We start from the raw sequence: 18,441 nt of genomic DNA on the forward strand, positions 1-18,441 counted from the left end.
GGTTGCAGATGAGATTTACCAGAATGTTGCCTGGTGTGGAGCGAAGACCTTATGAGGAAAGACTGAGGGACTTGAGGCTGTTTTCGTTAGAGAGAAGAAGGTTAAGAGGTGACTTAATTGAGGCATACAAGATGATCAGAGGATTGGATAGTGTGGGCAGTGAGAGCCTTTTTCCTCGGATGGTGATGTCTCGCACGAGGGGACATAGCTTTAAATTGAGGGGAGATAGATACAAGACAGATGTCAGAGGTAGGTTCTTTACTCAGAGAATAGTAAGGGCGTGGAATGCCCTGCCTGCAACAGTAGTGGACTCGCCAACACTAAGGACATTCAAATGGTCATTGGATACACATATGGACGATAAGGGAATAGTGTAGATGGGCTTTAGAGTGGTTTCACAGGTCGGCGCAACATCAAGGGGCCTGTACTGCGCTGTTATGTTCTATGTTCTAAGAGGAAACCACACTGCTGTGGGTCTGGAGTCACGTGTAGGCCAGACCGGATAAGGGCGGCAGATTTCCTTCCCTAAAGGACATGAGTGAACCAGGTGAGATTTTATCAATCATTAGACTTTAAATTCCAGATTTTCTTTATTGAATTAAAATGTCACCAGCTGCCAGAGTGGGATTCGATCCGGGGATCACAGAGCATTCCCCTGGATTACTTGTCCAGTGACAAGGCCACTGTGCCACCTCCTCCTCTAATGATTTGATGCCAGCACCTGTTGTGATGCAGCATCCTCTGTATTTAGCCGTGAGAATCCATTCCCAGCCTTTTGAAAAACAAGACAGATAAAGTGAGAAGACATTGTTTAATTTACTCCACAAGAAATACCTGGCAATGGGCTGCCTTTAATCGGAGCATTGACCACACAGAGAATCCCTATAGTGCAGAATGATGCTATTCGGCCCATTGAATCTGCACCGACCCTACCGAGGCCCACTCCCCACCATATCCCCATAACCCCAGCTAATCTTTGGGGACTAAGGGGCAATTAACATGACCAATCCCCCTAACCTGCACATCTTTGGACTGTGGGAGGAAACCGGAGCACCCGGAGGAAACCCACGCTGACACGGGGAGAACGTTCAGACTCCACAGTCACCCGAGGCTGGAAATGAACCCGGGTCCCTGGCTCTGTGAGACAGCAGTGTTAACCCGGGTCCCTGGCACTGTGAGACAGCAGTGTTAACCCGGGTCCCTGGCACTGTGAGGCAGCAGTGTTAACCCAGGTCCCTGGCTCTGTGAGACAGCAGTGTTAACCCGAGTCCCTGGCACTGTGAGGCAGCAGTGTTAACCCGGGTCCCTGGCACTGTGAGGCAGCAGTGTTAACCCAGGTCCCTGGCTCTGTGAGACAGCAGTGTTAACCCGGGTCCCTGGCACTGTGAGGCAGCAGTGTTAACCCAGGTCCCTGGCACTGTGAGACAGCAGTGTTAACCCGGGTCCCTGGCACTGTGAGGCAGCAGTGTTAACCCGGGTCCCTGGCACTGTGAGACAGCAGTGTTAACCCGGGTCCCTGGCTCTGTGAGACAGCAGTGTTAACCCGGGTCCCTGGCACTGTGAGGCAGCAGTGTTAACCCAGGTCCCTGGCTCTGTGAGACAGCAGTGTTAACCTGGGTCCCTGGCGCTGTGAGACAGCAGTGTTAACCCGGGTCCCTGGCTCTGTGAGACAGCAGTGTTAACCCGGGTCCCTGGCACTGTGAGACAGCAGTGTTAACCTGGGTCCCTGGCACTGTGAGACAGCAGTGTTAACCCGGGTCCCTGGCACTGTGAGACAGCAGTGTTAACCCGGGTCCCTGGCACTGTGAGACAGCAGTGTTAACCCGGGTCCCTGGCACTGTGAGACAGCAGTGTTAACCCGGGTTCCTGGCTCTGTGAGACAGCAGTGTTAACCCAGGTCCCTGGCACTGTGAGGCAGCAGTGTTAACCCGGATCCCTGGCACTGTGAGACAGCAGTGTTAACCCGGGTCACTGGCACTGTGAGGCAGCAGTGTTAACCCGGGTCCCTGGCACTGTGAGACAGCAGTGTTAACCCGGGTTCCTGGCTCTGTGAGACAGCAGTGTTAACCCAGGTCCCTGGCACTGTGAGGCAGCAGTGTTAACCCGGATCCCTGGCACTGTGAGACAGCAGTGTTAACCCGGGTCACTGGCACTGTGAGGCAGCAGTGTTAACCCGGGTCCCTGGCACGGTGAGACAACAGTGTTAACCCGGGTCCCTGGCACTGTGAGACAGCAGTGTTAACCTGGGTCCCTGGCACTGTGAGACAGCAGTGTTAACCCGGGTCCCTGGCACTGTGAGGCAGCAGTGTTAACCCAGGTCCCTGGCTCTGTGAGACAGCAGTGTTAACCCGGGTCCCTGGCACTGTGAGGCAGCAGTGTTAACCCGGGTCCCTGGCACTGTGAGACAGCAGTGTTAACCCGGGTCCCTGGCACTGTGAGACAGCAGTGTTAACCCGGGTCCCTGGCACTGTAAGACAGCAGTGTTAACCCGGGTCCCTGGCACTGTGAGACAGCAGTGTTAACCCGGATCCCAGGCCCTGTGAGACAGCAGTGTTAACCCGTGTCCCTGGCACTGTGAGACAGCAGTGTTAACCCGGGTCCCTGGCACTGTAAGACAGCAGTGTTAACCCGGGTCCCTGGCACTGTGAGACAGCAGTGTTAACCCGGGTCCCTGGCCCTGTGAGACAGCAGTGTTAACCCGGGTCCCTGGCTCTGTGAGACAGCAGTGTTAACCTGGGTTCCTGGCTCTGTGAGACAGCAGTGTTAACCTGGGTTCCTGGCTCTGTGAGACTGCAGTGTTAACCCGGGTCCCTGTCCCTGTGAGACAGCAGTGTTAACCCGGGTCCATGGCTCTGTGAGACAGCAGTGTTAACCCGGATCCCTGGCCCTGTGAGACAGCAGTGTTAACCTGGGTTCCTGGCTCTGTGAGACAGCAGTGTTAACCCGGATCCCAGGCCCTGTGAGACAGCAGTGTTAACCTGGGTTCCTGGCTCCGTGAGACGGCAGTGTTAACCCGGGTCCCTGGCCCTGTGAGACAGCAGTGTTAACCCGGGTTCCTGGCTCTGTGAGACTGCTGTGTTAACAGCGTCCCTGACACATGAGACAGCAGTGTTAACCCGGGTCCCTGGCACTGTGAGACAGCAGTGCTAACCGCGTCCCTGACACTGTGAGACAGCAGTGTTAACCCGGGTCCCTGGCTCTGTGAGAGAGCAGTGTTAACCCGGGTCCCTGGCACTGCGAGACAGCAGTGTTAGCCCGGGTCCCTGGCTCTGTGAGACAGCAGTGTTAACCCGGGTCCCTGGCACTGTGAGACAGCAGTGTTAACCCGGGTCCCTGGCTCTGTGAGAGAGCAGTGTTAACCCGGGTCCCTGGCATGGTGAGACAACAGTGTTAACCCGGGTCCCTGGTGCTGTGAGGCAGCAGTGTTAACCCGGGTCCCTGGCACTGTGAGGCAGCAGTGTTAACCCGGGACCCTGGCACTGTGAGACAGCAGTGTTAACCCGGGTCCCTGGCGCTGTGAGACAGCAGTATTAACCCGGGTCCCTGGCACTGTGAGGCAGCAGTGTTAACCCGGGACCCTGGCACTGTGAGACAGCAGTGTTATCCCGGGTTCCTGGCTCTGTGAGACAGCAGTGTTAACCCGGGACCCTGGCACTGTGAGACAGCAGTGTTAACCCGGGTCCCTGGCACTGTGAGGCAGCAGTGTTAACCCGGGACCCTGGCACTGTGAGACAGCAGTGTTAACCCGGGTCCCTGGCGCTGTGAGACAGCAGTATTAACCCGGGTCCCTGGCACTGTGAGGCAGCAGTGTTAACCCGGGACCCTGGCACGGTGAGACAGCAGTGTTAACCCGGGACCGTGGCCACTGCAGTACCGCTCCTGGCCACTGCAGTACCGCTCCTGGCCACTTCAGTAACCGCTCCTGGCCACTGCAGTACCGCTCCTGGCCACTGCAGTACCGCTCCTGGCCACTGCAACATCGCTCCTGGCCACTGCAGTACCGCTCCTGGCCACTGCAACATCGCTCCTGGCCACTGCAGTACCGCTCCTGGCCACTGCAGTACCGCTCCTGGCCACTTCAGTAACCGCTCCTGGCCACTGCAGTACTGCTCCCGGCCACTGCAGTACCACTCCTGGCCACTGCAGTACCGCTCCTGGCCACTGCAACATCGCTCCTGGCCACTGCAGTATGACTCCTGGTCTCTGCAGTACCGCTCCTGGCCACTGCAGTACCGCTCCTGGCCACTTCAGTAACCGCTCCTGGCCACTGCAGTACTGCTCGCGGCCACTGCAGTACCACTCCTGGCCACTGCAGTACCGCTCCTGGCCACTGCAACATCGCTCCTGGCCACTGCAGTACAGCACCTGGCCACTGCAGTACCGCTCCTGGCCACTGCAGTACCGCTCCTGGCCACTGCACTACCGCGCCTGGCCACTTCAGTACAGCTCCTGGCCACTGCAGTACCGCTCCTGGCCACTGCAACATCGCTCCTGGCCACTGCAGTACCGCTCCTGGCCACTGCAACATCGCTCCTGGCCACTGCAGTACCGCTCCTGGCCACTGCAGTACCCCTCCTGGCCACTGCAGTACCGCTCCTGGCCACTGCAGTACCGCTCCTGGCCACTTCAGTAACCGCTCCTGGCCACTGCAGTACTGCTCCCGGCCACTGCAGTACCGCTCCTGGCCACTGCAGTACCGCTCCTGGCCACTGCAACATCGCTCCTGGCCACTGCAGTACCGCTCCTGGCCACTGCAGTATGACTCCTGGTCTCTGCAGTACCGCTCCTGGCCACTGCAGTACCGCTCCTGGCCACTTCAGTAACCGCTCCTGGCCACTGCAGTACTGCTCCCGGCCACTGCAGTACCACTCCTGGCCACTGCAGTACCGCTCCTGGCCACTGCAACATCGCTCCTGGCCACTGCAGTACAGCACCTGGCCACTGCAGTCCCGCTCCTGGCCACTGCAGTACCGCTCCTGGCCACTGCAGTACCGCTCCTGGCCACTTCAGTACAGCTCCTGGCCACTGCAGTCCCGCTCCTGGCCACTGCAGTACCGCTCCTGGCCACTGCAGTACCGCTCCTGGCCACTTCAGTACAGCTCCTGGCCACTGCAGTACAGCACCTGGCCACTGCAGTACTGCTCCTGGCCCCTGCAGTACCGCTCCTGGCCACTTCAGTACAGCTCCTGGCCACTTCAGTACAGCACCTGGCCACTGCAGTACCGCTCCTGGCCACTGCAGTACCGCTCCTGGCCACTGCAGTACCGCTCCTGGCCACTTCAGTACAGCTCCTGGCCACTGCAGTACCGCTCCTGGCCACTTCAGTACAGCTCCTGGCCACTGCAGTACCGCGCCTGGACACTGCAGTACTGATCCTGGCCACTGCAGTGCTGCTCCTGGGCACTGCAGTACCGCTCCTGGCCACTGCAGTACAGCTCCTGGGCACTGCAGTACCGCTCCTGGCCACTGCAGTACTGCTCCTGGGCACTGCAGTACCGCTCCTGGCCACTGCAGTACTGCTCCTGTCCACTGCAGTACTGCTCCTGTCCACTGCAGTACTGCTCCTGGCCACTGAAGTACCGTGCCTGGCCACTGCAGTACCGCGCCTGGCCACTGCAGCGCCGCTCCTGGCCACTGCAGTACCGCTCCTGGCCACTGCAGTACCCCTCCTGGCCACTGCAGTACCACTCCTGGCCACTGCAGCGCCGCTCCGGGCCACTGCAGTACCGCTCCTGGCCACTGCAGCGCCACTCCGAGCCGGGTTGGAGATCTGGTGACCAATCCCACAGGCAGGACTTCCTTTGAAGGGTAGGACGGGAATGCCGTCCTCTACCAAGTCGGCCAAAGCTCACTGTCCAGTGGGAATTCGAGAGTCAGCGGGAGCCCCTTTCCTTAAAATCCTCCCCACTGTCTCTTTCCAGTCTGGAACTAACACAGCGAGAGCTCAGGGACAATCCAGCAGCTGGTTTAGCACAGGGCTAAATCGCGGGCTATGAAAGCAGACCAAGGCAGGCCAGCAGCACGGTTCAATTCCCGTACCAGCCTCCCCGAACAGGTGCCGGAATGTGGCGACTAGGGGCTTTTCACAGTAACTTCATTTGAAGCCTCCTTGTGACAATAAGTGATTTTCATTTTTTCATTTCATCCCACACGGACCTCTCCGTGATTTCACATTGAACAACTTCGATACTCTGCGCTCTGTGTCGAGGGCAGCAAAACGCCTGCAGCCGCACACTGTGACCGTTCTATATAAACCCAGATGGAAACGGGGTAATGTGGACACCGTGGATCCTCTCGTGGTGGCAGATTGCTTTTTCTGGATCCAGGGGTCCCATTAATCCTTTCTTCCATCGGGAGAATTTCAGTGGGAGCACAGTTAGGGACACAGCCAGAAGCAGAAAGCGTATTCCCGCCAGTGAATTTGGATGAATCCTAATCGCAGAGGTCCTCCCACCAGTAGACAATTGGGTCCCAATTTCTTGTAGATTTTCGGGCAGAAGTGTATCAACTTTTTAAAGTACTTCCCCAAAGTCTGTCTAAATTCCTGGCTACGTTTCTCAGTGTTTTCTCTCTCCTGTGTGTGTCCACCAACTCAACTAATCCAATCAAAGAACAAAGAACAAAGAAAAGTACAGCACAGGAACAGGCCCTTCGGCCCTCCAAGCCTGTGCCGACCATGCTGCCCGTCCAAACTAAAATCTTCCACACTTCCGGGGTCCGTATCCCTCTATTCCCATCCTATTCATGTATTTGTCAAACATAAGAACATAAGAACTAGGAGCAGGAGTAGGCCATCTGGCCCCTCGAGCCTGCTCCACCATTCAATGAGATCATGGCTGAGCTTTTGTGGACTCAGCTCCACTTTCCGGCCTGAACACCATAACCCTTAATCCCTTTATTCTTCAAAAAACTGTCTATCTTTATCTTAAAAACATTTAATGAAGGAGCCTCTACTGCTTCACTGGGCAAGGAATTCCATAGATTCACAACCCTTTGGGTGAAGAAGTTCCTCCTAAACTCAGTCCTAAATCTACTTCCCCTTATTTTGAGGCAATGCCCCCTAGTTCTGCTTTCACCCGCCAGTGGAAACAACCTGCCCGCATCTATCCTATCTATTCTCTTCATAATTTTATATGTTTCTATAAGATCCCCCCTCATCCTTCTAAATTCCAACGAGTACAGTCCCAGTCTACTCAACCTCTCCTCGTAATCCAACCCCTTCAGCTCTGGGATTAACCTAGTGAATCTCCTCTGCACACCCTCCAGTGCCAGTACGTCCTTTCTCAAGTAAGGAGACCAAAACTGAACACAATACTCCAGGTGTGGCCTCACTAACACCTGATACAATTGCAGCAGAACCTCCCTAGTCTTAAACTCCTTCCCTCTAGCAATGAAGGACAACATTCCATTTGCCTTCTTAATCACCTGTTGCACCTGAAAACCAACTTTTTGCGACTCATGCACTAGCACACCCAGGTCTCTCTGCACAGCAGCCTGTTTTAATGTTTTATCATTTAAATAATAATCCCTTTTGCTGTTATTCCTACTAAAATGGATAACCTCACATTTGCCAACATTGTATTCCATCTGCCAGACCCTAGCCCATTCACTTAGCCTATCCAAATCCCCCTGCAGACTTCCAGTATCCTCTGCACTTTTTGCTTTACCACTTATCTTTGTGTCGTCTGCAAACTTGGACACATTGCCCTTGGTCCCCAACTCCAAATCATCTATGTAAATTGTGAACAGTTGTGGGCCCAACACTGATCCCTGAGGGACACCACTAGCTACTGATTGCCCTCCAGAGAAACACCCATTAATCCCCACGCTTTGCTTTCTATTAATTAACCAATCCTCTATCCATGCTCCTACTTTCCCCTTAATGCCATGCATCTTGATCTTATGCAACAACCTTTTGTGTGGCACCTAGTCAAAGGCTTTCTGGAAATCCAGATATACCACATCCATTGGCTCCCTGTTATCTACCGCACTGTTAATGTCCTCAAAAAATTCCACTAAATTAGTTAGGCACGACCTGCCCTTTATGAACCCATGCTGCGTCTGTCCAATGGGACAATTTCCATCCAGATGCCTCGCTATTTCTTGCTTGATGATAGATTCCAGCATCTTCCCTACTACCGAAGTTAAGCTCACTGGCCTATAATTACCCGCTTTCTGCCTACCTCCTTTTTTAAACAGTGGTGTCACGTTTGCTAATTTCCAATCCGCCGGGACCACCCCAGAGTCTAGTGAATTTTGGTAAATTATCACTAGTGCATTTGCAATTTCCCTAGCCATCTCTTTTAGCACTCTGGGATGCATTCCATCAGGTCCAGGAGACTTGTCTACCTTTAGCCCCATTAGCTTGCCCATCACTACCTCCTTGGTGATAACAATCCTCTCAAGGTCCTCACCTGTCATAGCCTCATTTCCATCAGTCACTGGCATGTTATTTGTGTCTTCCACTGTGAAGACCGACCCAAAAAACCTGTTCAGTTCCTCAGCCATTTCCTCATCTCCCATTATTAAATCTCCCTTCTCATCCTCTAAAGGACCAATATTTACCTTAGCCACTCTTTTTTGTTTTATGTATTTGTAGAAACTTTTACTATCTGTTTTTATATTCTGAGCAAGTTTACTCTCGTAATCTATCTTACTCTTCTTTATAGCTTTTTTAGTAGCTTTCTGTTGCCCCCTAAAGATTTCCCAGTCCTCTAGTCTCCCACTGATCTTTGCTACTTTGTATGTTTTTTCCTTCAATTTGATACTCTCCCTTATTTCCTTAGATATCCACGGTCGATTTTCCCTCTTTTTACCGTCCTTCCTTTTTGTTGGTATAAACCTTTGCTGGGCACTGTGAAAAATCACTTGGAAGGTTCTCCACTGTTCCTCAACTGTTTCACCATAAAGTCTTTGCTCCCAGTCTACCTTAGCTAGTTCTTCTCTCATCCCATTGTAATCTCCTTTGTTTAAGCACAAAACACTAGTGCTTGATTTTACCTTCTCACCCTCCATCTGTATTTTAAATTCCACCATATTGTGATCGCTCCTTCCAAGAGGATCCCTAACTATGAGATCCTGAATCAATCCTGTCTCATTACACAGGACCAGATCTAGGACCGCTTGTTCCCTCGTAGGTTCCATTACATACTGTTCAAGGAAACTATCATGGATATATTCTATAAATTCCTCCTCAAGGCTGCCTTGACCGACCTGGTTAAACCAATCGACATGTAGATTAAAATCCCCCATGATAACTGCTGTACCATTTCTACATGCATCTGTTATTTCTTTGTTTATTGCCTGCCCCACCATAATGTTACTATTTGGTGGCCTATAGATTACTCCTATCAGTGACTTTTTCACCTTACTATTCCTGATTTCCACCCAAATGGATTCAACCTTATCCTCCATAGCACCGATGTCATCCCTTACTGTTGCCCGGATGTCATCCTTAAATAACAGAGCTACACCACCTCCCTTACCATCCACTCTGTCCTTCCGAAAAGTTTGATACCCTCGGATATTTAACTCCCAGTCGTGACCATCCTTTAACCATGTTTCAGTAATGGCCACTAAATCATAGTCATTCACGATGATTTGCGCCATCAACTCATTTACCTTATTCCGAATACTACGAGCATTCAGGTAAAGTACACTTATGTTGGCTTTTTTACCTCTGTTCTTAATCTTAACACCTCGATCAGTAACCTCTCCTCAGTTATATTTCCTCTTAACCTTTCTCCTAATTTTCCTTGTCGTCGAACCCATATCTTCCTGTAACAACCTGCCGCGTCGCTTACCAATAATGTTTTCACTTCCCGTTTTATTTCTTTTAGTATTCCTGGTCCTATTCACTGAGCTCCCCTCAGTCACTGTACCTTGTACTGTCGCCCTTTTGGATTTTTGACTAAGGCTCCTCTGCCTTACACTTTCCCCCTTACTGCCTTTTATTTCTGTCCCTGTTTTACTACCTTCCAACTTCCTGCATCGGTTCCCATCCCCCTGCCACATTAGTTTAAACTCTCCCCAACAGCTCTAGCAAACACCCCCCCAAGACATCGGTTCCAGTCCTGCCCAGGTGCAGACCGTCCGGTTTGTACTGGTCCCACTTAAGATGCCCCTTAAACGTCACTATCGTCCCTGCTTCCACCGCCTCCTCCGGCAGCGAGTTCCAGGCACCCACTACCCTCTGTGTAAAACACGTTAAAAAGAAGCAAAGAAAGGCCTTCCAGCATGACAGGAAAACACAAAATATCAAAATGCCTGACACCTGTAAGGCTGATAAATTTCCCAGCGATACAGATAGAACTTTGGTGAAGGGTCAGGAGGGGCTTGTTCTCTATCTGATGTTTCAAACACACACAACAAATCCCACTCCCTATTGTCAGTGTAACAGGCAGCTCCCAGTATATAAGATGGAGACAAGGTGATAAAAGGTGTGGATAAAGTAGACATGGAGCTGATGCTTCCTCTTATGGGGAATTCGAAAACGAGACGTCACAGACTTTAGATCAGAGGAAGAAAGTTTAAAACAGATTTGAGGTGAAACTACTTCTCCCAAAGTGTTGTGAATCTGTGGAATTCGCCCCCACACCCAAAGATGTGCAGGGTAGGTGAATTGGCCACACTAAATTGCCTCTAAATTGGAAAAAATGAATTGGGTACTCTAAACGTATTTATTTTATTAAATTTAAGGGGGAGTTAGACAGATTTTCAATTGGTAATGGGGCGAAGGGTTATGGAGAACGGGCAGGACGGTGGAGTTGAGGTCAGGATGGCATCAGCCATGATCGAATGGCGGAACAGGGTCAAAGGGCAGATGCCCAAATTCTGCTCCATTATATCTGATCGAATCTTATTAGCAACGCCACCCCTCAGGGAGATGAAATGAAATGAAAATCCCTTACTGTCACAAGTAGGCTTCAAATGAAGTTACTGTGAAAAGCCCCTAGTCGCCACATTCCGGCGCCTGTTCGGGGAGGCTGGTACGGGAATTGAACCGTGCTGCTGGCCTGCCTTGGTCTGCTTTAAAAGCCAGCTCTTTAGCCCTGTGCTAAACCAGCCCCAATGTGGACATTGGGGGATTGTGTGCAATGGGCTCCGTCAGCTCAGTTGCATCTCTTCAATATTCAAACTGTCTCAATGTGTCTCTGAAATCCAGCCCGGTCCCAGTTAGTGAGTTGTCCTGTGATGTGGACCAGTGTCATGGAGACCAGGATAGAGCCATGGGGAGGGGGTTGTTTTGGGCAGTACGACAGATTGGGTGATAGTGGATCAGGGCCTGATTTACACTCCAATCCATTCCACCAGAGTCAATGGGAATGAAAATGGAGCTGCTGCCCAGGATGGGTTTCAGGCCCTGCTTTACCCTCCAGCCTGTGCTGTCTTATTGGATCTCAGCTGGCCCAATAGGTGGCTGGTGTACGCTCACACATTGGTGCTCCTGTCCAAGACAAATTTAAACTGCTGCTGGAATCTTCACTGAGTTATCCAATCACACCTCAATGTCAATGAGGCTACAACAGGCAGATTAACCTCGCAGGTCTGGGAAGTGGGAACAATCCACGTTCCTCTCCAAAAACTCAATCTCCATTTTCCCACTGCCGCTGGCTTGAAATCCTGGAACTGACAACTTAACGATGTTGGTGTATCTGCACCACATGGAACGCAGCGTTTAAAAACAGGGCTCATCGCCATCTTAGAACACCAAGGAAAGGGTCATAAAAACCAACCTTGTCGACAACTCCCACATCCCAAGAAGCAATAATAAATACCATGTGACCACAATCTGCAATGACTCAACCAAATATGTTCCTGGTTAAAGTTTTTTACAGCTTCATTTTTCTACAGGATTGAGGAGCAATGGAACAATTTCAAATATAAAAATCAGCTCCACCTATTGCTCTGAAATGTGGGCCCTGTAAATGTCCCAATGGACAATTGAAATGAGGTTTCAGATCTGCCTTTGGGGCAGTTTTACTTCAGTGGTCAGTGGGTGCCCCAGATCTCCCGGACATTTCCAATGTCCTTGTTATTGAGTGAGGCACTCAGCTGATGTGATGACTTTGCATTGACAGAGCCACACACCATCGCCTCGCCTCTCTTCACAGTAACATTTACATGGTGCTTTGCAACTTCTGATGTTGAACTCATGAGAGACGAAGAAAAACATTGTCACAAGCTCAAAGTGACTTCACCTGCAACTGGACAAACTAAATTGCTGGATTTTCTACCCTGATATTCAAAATGGAACTGTAATTCTCTCTGACTCTTTATTCCCGGGATTAGTTACACAGATTGTCACAAGCCAGAAGCTGACAGGAATGAGGAGGTGGGTGGTGGGTGTGAGTGTGATTCCTCACAGCAGAGACTGGAGGGAATGATCCCGGGCATCCGGAAAGGGGGCAGGGAAAATATCTGGAAGTTATTGCAGCTGGGAAAGGTGAAGAGAATTCTGCACCAAAGAATGGCCAAGAGTTTCGATTTTGCCCTGGAGTGACTCAAATAGACCAGGGGCTCTGATTGGACAGACAGTCGGCGGGGATTGAACTATCTGTTCCTGCCCCCCTGTCCAATAGGAGCCCTTCAAAACATTAAAAAGATGTGTTGGAGGGCATTTTGTGATACTGGACTATGATATAAATTATAGGTGGCCCTGTCACTACATTTGTGCTCCTATATTACTTTTGAATAGTTCTGATGAAACAAAAGGTACTCATTGGCTTCGATGCCTGTTTAGAAGAGGCAATGTGTAGAAATAGAGAGTGTATTCACAATGCTGTTAATATCAGAAAAGACACGAAAAGGCCGTTAGCTATTTCCGCGTATCCGGTGTGACGAGGTGACTGTGCTCAGAGGCTTTACCGATCGTCCACTCCCGTTGGGTGGCGGTCCTGGCTTGGCACTGTGTCACGATAAATTTCACCACCCGTTATTCACTCAACAGTCTGTGCGCCTCGGATTCCCAACTAACTCTGGCCGTCACGTGAGAGCTCAATTGCCCCCTTAATTCAGGCTCAGCATGGGGCCTCGAGCCGCCAATTAGTACGAAAGAAAATGGTATCGCGGACCAACAAAACAAAACCATAAAAATACATTTTAAACTGAGTCTGTTACTCACTTGGCCTTGATACCAGATTCGTTGGATGTGACCTCACCGTCCGTCCGCCTCGCCGTGTGACTCTAATTTCTGGCGGTCAACGGTTTGACTACTCGCCTTGTCCACCGGCTCGAGCGGCGTCCGGCTCAGCAACACCCCGCCAGACTACGCCAAGTGTTAGAGGTGAAAATATTCCCACGAAGGCCTGAGTATCAGTAACAAAAAGCAGTTTGTGTCAGAATTCTGGGAGACAAGCCCTGGGGACTCCGCAGCCTATTGACAGCACCCTTTCTCACTTGAGCTAAGGCTCACACGGGTTAATATACAGATTGAAGGGGCGGAATTAGTTGTTTTCTCATTTACATACAATCAATCAACTATATTCGCGTCACACTTATTACATGCGGTCCATCAATTTTCCAAGCATCCCCAATTATCACATATATGGTTAAAGTGGGTGTTGTCTTACCCGCCCCTAACTTCATACAGAAGTCATTGAAAACTAACATCATGATGTGTCCTGTCTACAGCTGTAGACCTTGAGCTTATCAAGGATACATTGCAAGTCTTGTTCTGTGAAGCTGTTATCAGCGGCTGTTGGGACACTCTCTATACAGACCCACGCTTGGCTCTCATGAGACAGTTTACAGGGAATGAGGCTTGTTCAGCCATTTTATATCAGGGTGACAGAGACGACACGGTTAACACATCATGGAAAAGCGAGGCACAAGGCCGCTTTTCTGGGGTCCCCCCGGGGAGCCATGAGTCTGGCGTTCGGGTAAGAGCAAAATACTCTGGTAGAAAATAAACACTGGTGAAAGATGGGTGGGATCCCGCGCAGCCCCCGTGGAACAGAGACAATGGTGAGATACACAGAAGTGAGATCAGACAAATAAAACAGGAGTCATCTTAGTTCACCAGTTAGAAGAACAAATGACTGAAATGAAGCCTTCAGACCGTTGGGAAAACAGGCTAGTTTCAAGGAATTGAGCTCTGACTCCTTTAAGCACAGCAATAAAGCGAGTAAAGATAGCGGCAGTACAGACTGTGCAAACTGGCAACGACATCACAGAAAACTGCTCCAATTACGGCTAAAGACTGTCCTGGAATGTCTCAAGGAGAGGGGAAAGAATTAGGCTCCCTGGAAATGGACATTTTAAATCAACTAAAAGTTTAGACATGTCCAAAGGACAGGGAGGGAAAAAAATCAAATAAAGTAAAGTCCAAAAGATCAGAAAGGGGCTGAAACGCTCAATCAGCTTTTGTTCAGAAATATCTGAGGTTGACAAATCCCCCTCCCAAAACGGAAAATGGGGAGTAAAGTCAATACAAGATTATGGTTCGAAACGTAACAATGGATTCTTGTCCAGAATAACTTCAGATCGTTTCGAGCCGTCCAGATAAACTCGGCAGTAACTCAATTCAATTGAAGCAAAAATAACCATCCAGTCACATCTCTTTCAAACACTGGTTAAATAGCGAACATTGAAAATTGAATTCAGTTTGAAGAACAAGAAAGAAATTTGAGTAACATTGAAGGAAAGAATAAATAAAGTTTGAGGTCACGTACCAGATAAAAATGGCATCATGCCAAGTTCTCCGCCTCTTTCGATTCTGCACAAAAATGTAACCATTTCAGCAAGCAGGTCACCTGTACAAAGAAATATACGTCTCTGAGAATAGCTAATGCCTAGAAAGTTAATCAGTGGCAATTGACTGAAATGGAATAACATAGATAAAGTTTCATGCCGAATGAGAATGGTAGATTTTGTTCAGTATTTTAATGAAGCGATTGTGAAATTGCTGTCTCTTTACGCTGATATTTGCGACCTGTGAGAATGTGTGTGTTTGGTCTGTGAATGTTAATTTCTCTCTGCTAAGGTTTATCTTCGAAGAAAGTAACCTTGGGTTTATAATCTGGAATTTTAGAATAGGCTCCAGAAGGATTGTTACCTAACTTATTTTGGTGTGTCGGCTGACATTGTGATTTAAAAGATCATAGTTTGAGTGTAGTTAGCAATGACATTTCCAGGGTAATTTTGATACACAAGGGATTTTAATCAGGGTACAAAATCAAGGATGTAAGAATAATATTAGTTTTATGGTGTTCATTGGACGTTCGGACAGTTGAAATACATATGACAGCTGCAATACATATGACATATGACCAAGCCGGTGTTCCATTAGTTCAGGGTTAAAACTTCCCTGACACAAATACTTTGTGATCATCAGTAGGGTGAAACTAACCTGTCTCACAACGGAGATGTTTTAATTCTGAGACTGCAGGATTAGGTGTAAAGGACAGATGGGTAAATAAAATATGTCCATGATCATGTTTCTTGTTTAAACAAAAGTAGGCTGGTGACAACATGCCGTCTGGTAGAGAGCCCCGATACAGCGCAAAATTGGTTCAGTCATATATTCAACAACTTATTGTGTTTGATAATTTAAAATAAATGTTTAAAATTAGCTTGGAAATTAAAACTGCAGACAATGTGGAAGCTGGTTTTAAAAGGAAAAACACCCAACTCTGATTGAAAGCAAATCTATATTCCAAAAAACACATCGTTCTCAGATACTTGATCGCAGGAACTTGGCAGCAATCCAACTTTTACTCCACCCCCTTTTCAAACCAGCAGAGAATTGCCCCGGGCTGGGTTTGCCTGTCCACACTCTGAGCTCAGGCTTCGTCATTCTGATAAAGTAATAAAAGACAAAACAGCTGAAGATGTATTTTTAACTGGAACTGACAAACCTTAAGTTTTGAATTGTCAGATATATTCAGATGAGTTAACCCACTCTGTCCCATGCAGAATGGATCTTTGGTGTTAGAACATAGACATAGAACATGCAGTGCGGAACTTTACAAGTAACTATAAGTGCCTGGATATTTGCAGCAGCTTCAGGAATTTGAGACAGTTGAGTTATTGTAAACGGGCTAATTAACCAGGCAAATGCACGTCAAGGTCGGGTTCAAACCCAACAGAACGAGGAAAATGGATATGAACGGGTTGGAATATATATATAAGGACAACTAACCCCTGCATAACCCACGTGTTCGCCCAGACAGGAAAAGCTTTATACGGACAACACCTGGTGACGACCAGGACACTTTTCCACTTTTCCTTAAAACTTTGAGGTTAAACATTCAAGAAGGGCTGGAACGGCAGCAGCAGCTGTGGGGACTCGTGAGGGCTCTTGAGACCTCAGAACAACTACAAGCACTTCAAGGCGCTTGAACATCATTGGCTTGACAACGTACACAGGATGCAGGTAGATATATGAACTATGGTGCTTTATAGAATTTTAGTGACGGGATGTGCATCCCAGCAGCCAGAGACTGGACCAATGATATAGTTTATTTGAATGTTTGGTTACAGCTACATTCGGGGAAAGACATCGGATGCGAATACAACTTGTGTCTGTACTTCCCGCGTGTTCCGGTATTGTTTATAACATGAAATAAATCTGCGCAGTGTTTTTAGTCAGGTTGGTATGAAGCAGGCTGCCAATGACACGGGCTAGATTTTTAGGACATGACAACCTACACAGGGTTAGAAGAGGCAGAATCAATGATGCAGTGACTTGACTGAACACAGAAACTTCGATGGTAAAGTCACCGGACATACGGAGGTTAAATGCGAAGGTGGAACAACTTACAGGAATAAAGAAGAGAATGTTAGGGAAAGCAGAGAAAGGTCTAGCCAGCTTGGGGAAGAGGGCCTGGATATACAATTGAATAGGACAACAGTGTTAGGTACACACACTGAGACATTCAACAATAATTAACAAACACATCGACCGAGAGAGGGAGACAGCCGGAAGGCTCTGACAGGGGCAGCTAAGACACAACCTTGATCTGATCTAAAGGGGGGAGGTGCCTGATTGAATAGACAGCCCGCTACTGGCTAAGCTAGCCAAATGACAAGGGACGCTGGACAACCGTACTCTGAAGGGAGTAACCAGAGTATACTCAGCGATCCCCGACTGTAAAATGGACGAGATGACGGGGGTACAGATGGTCCTGATGATCCCGATCATCACACTGGACTCAGGGCCATGCCCTCACAACCAACTGGAGGACATTGGAATGGTACAGGCTAACCCCTCCCTCAGGTACTATCTCATCGAGACCATAAAACCATAAGACATAGGAACGGAAGTAAGGCCATTCGGCCCATCGAGTCCACTCCACCATTCAATCATGGCTGATTTCAACTCCATTTACCCGCTCTCTCTCCGTTGCCCTTAATTCCTCGAGAAATCAAGAATTTATCAACTTCTGTCTTAAAGACACTCAACATCCCGGCCTCCACCGCCCTCTGTGGCAATGAATTCCACAGACCCACCACTCTCTGGCTGAAGAAATTTCTCCTCATCTCTGTTCTAAAGTGACTCCCTTTTATTCTCAGGCTGTGCCTTCGGGTCCTAGTCTCCCCTGCTAATGGAAACAACTTCCCTACGTCCACCCTATCTAAGCCATTCATTATCTTGTAAGTTTCTATTAGATCTCCCCTCAACCTCCTAAACTCCAATGAATATAATCCCAGGATCCTCAGACGTTCATCGTCTGTTAGGCCTACCATTCCTGGGATCATCCGTGTGAATCTCCGCTGGACCCGCTCCAGTGCCAGGATGTCCTTCCTGAGGTGTGGGGCCCAAAATTGCTCACCGTATTCTAAATGGGGCCTAACTAATGCCTTATAAAGCTTCAGAAGTACATCCCTGCTTTTATATTCCAAGCCTCTTGAGATAAATTACAACATTGCATTTGCTTTCTTAATTACAGACTCAACCTGCAAGTTTACCTTTAGAGAATCCTGGACTAGGACTCCCAAGTCCCTTTGCACTTCAGCATTCTGGTGGTATACAAAGAACAAAGAACAAAGAAATGTACAGCACAGGAACAGGCCCTTCGGCCCTCCAAGCCCGTGCCGACCATGCTGCTCGACTAAACTTCCTGGGTCCGTATCCCTATATTCCCATCCTATTCATGTATTTGTCAAGATGCCCCTTAAATGTCACTATCGTCCCTGCTTCCACCACCTCCTCCGGTAGCGAGTTCCAGGCACCCACTACCCTCTGCGTAAAAAACTTGCCTCGTACATCTACTCTAAACCTTGCCCCTCTCACCTTAAACCTATGCCCCCTAATAATTGACCCCTCTACCCTGGGGAAAAGCCTCTGACTATCCACTCTGTCTATGCCCCTCATAATTTTGTATACCTCTATCAGGTCTCCCCTCAACCTCCTTCGTTCCATGAGAACAAACCGAGTTTATTCAACCGCTCCTCATAGCTAATGCCCTCCATACCAGGCAACATTCTGGTAAATCTCTT

The 18,441-nt window shown here is 49.2% G+C and overlaps 1 protein-coding gene across 1 annotated transcript in view; it reads right to left on the reverse strand.

Moving 5' to 3' along the window:
- The window catches only part of LOC140411528 (uncharacterized), a 151,267-nt gene extending 136,527 nt beyond the window's left edge, over window positions 1-14,740 (reverse strand). The window contains exons 1-2 of the mRNA XM_072500614.1: window positions 14,673-14,740; window positions 13,124-13,307 (exon numbers count right to left, since the gene is read on the reverse strand). The gene's annotated coding sequence lies outside the window, so the exon portion shown is untranslated. The remainder of the gene's footprint in view (window positions 1-13,123; window positions 13,308-14,672) is intronic.
- Window positions 14,741-18,441: the final 3,701 nt, after the last annotated feature.

Source organism: Scyliorhinus torazame, chromosome 4 (genome assembly GCF_047496885.1).
Source record: "Scyliorhinus torazame isolate Kashiwa2021f chromosome 4, sScyTor2.1, whole genome shotgun sequence".
NCBI lineage: Eukaryota > Metazoa > Chordata > Chondrichthyes > Carcharhiniformes > Scyliorhinidae > Scyliorhinus > Scyliorhinus torazame.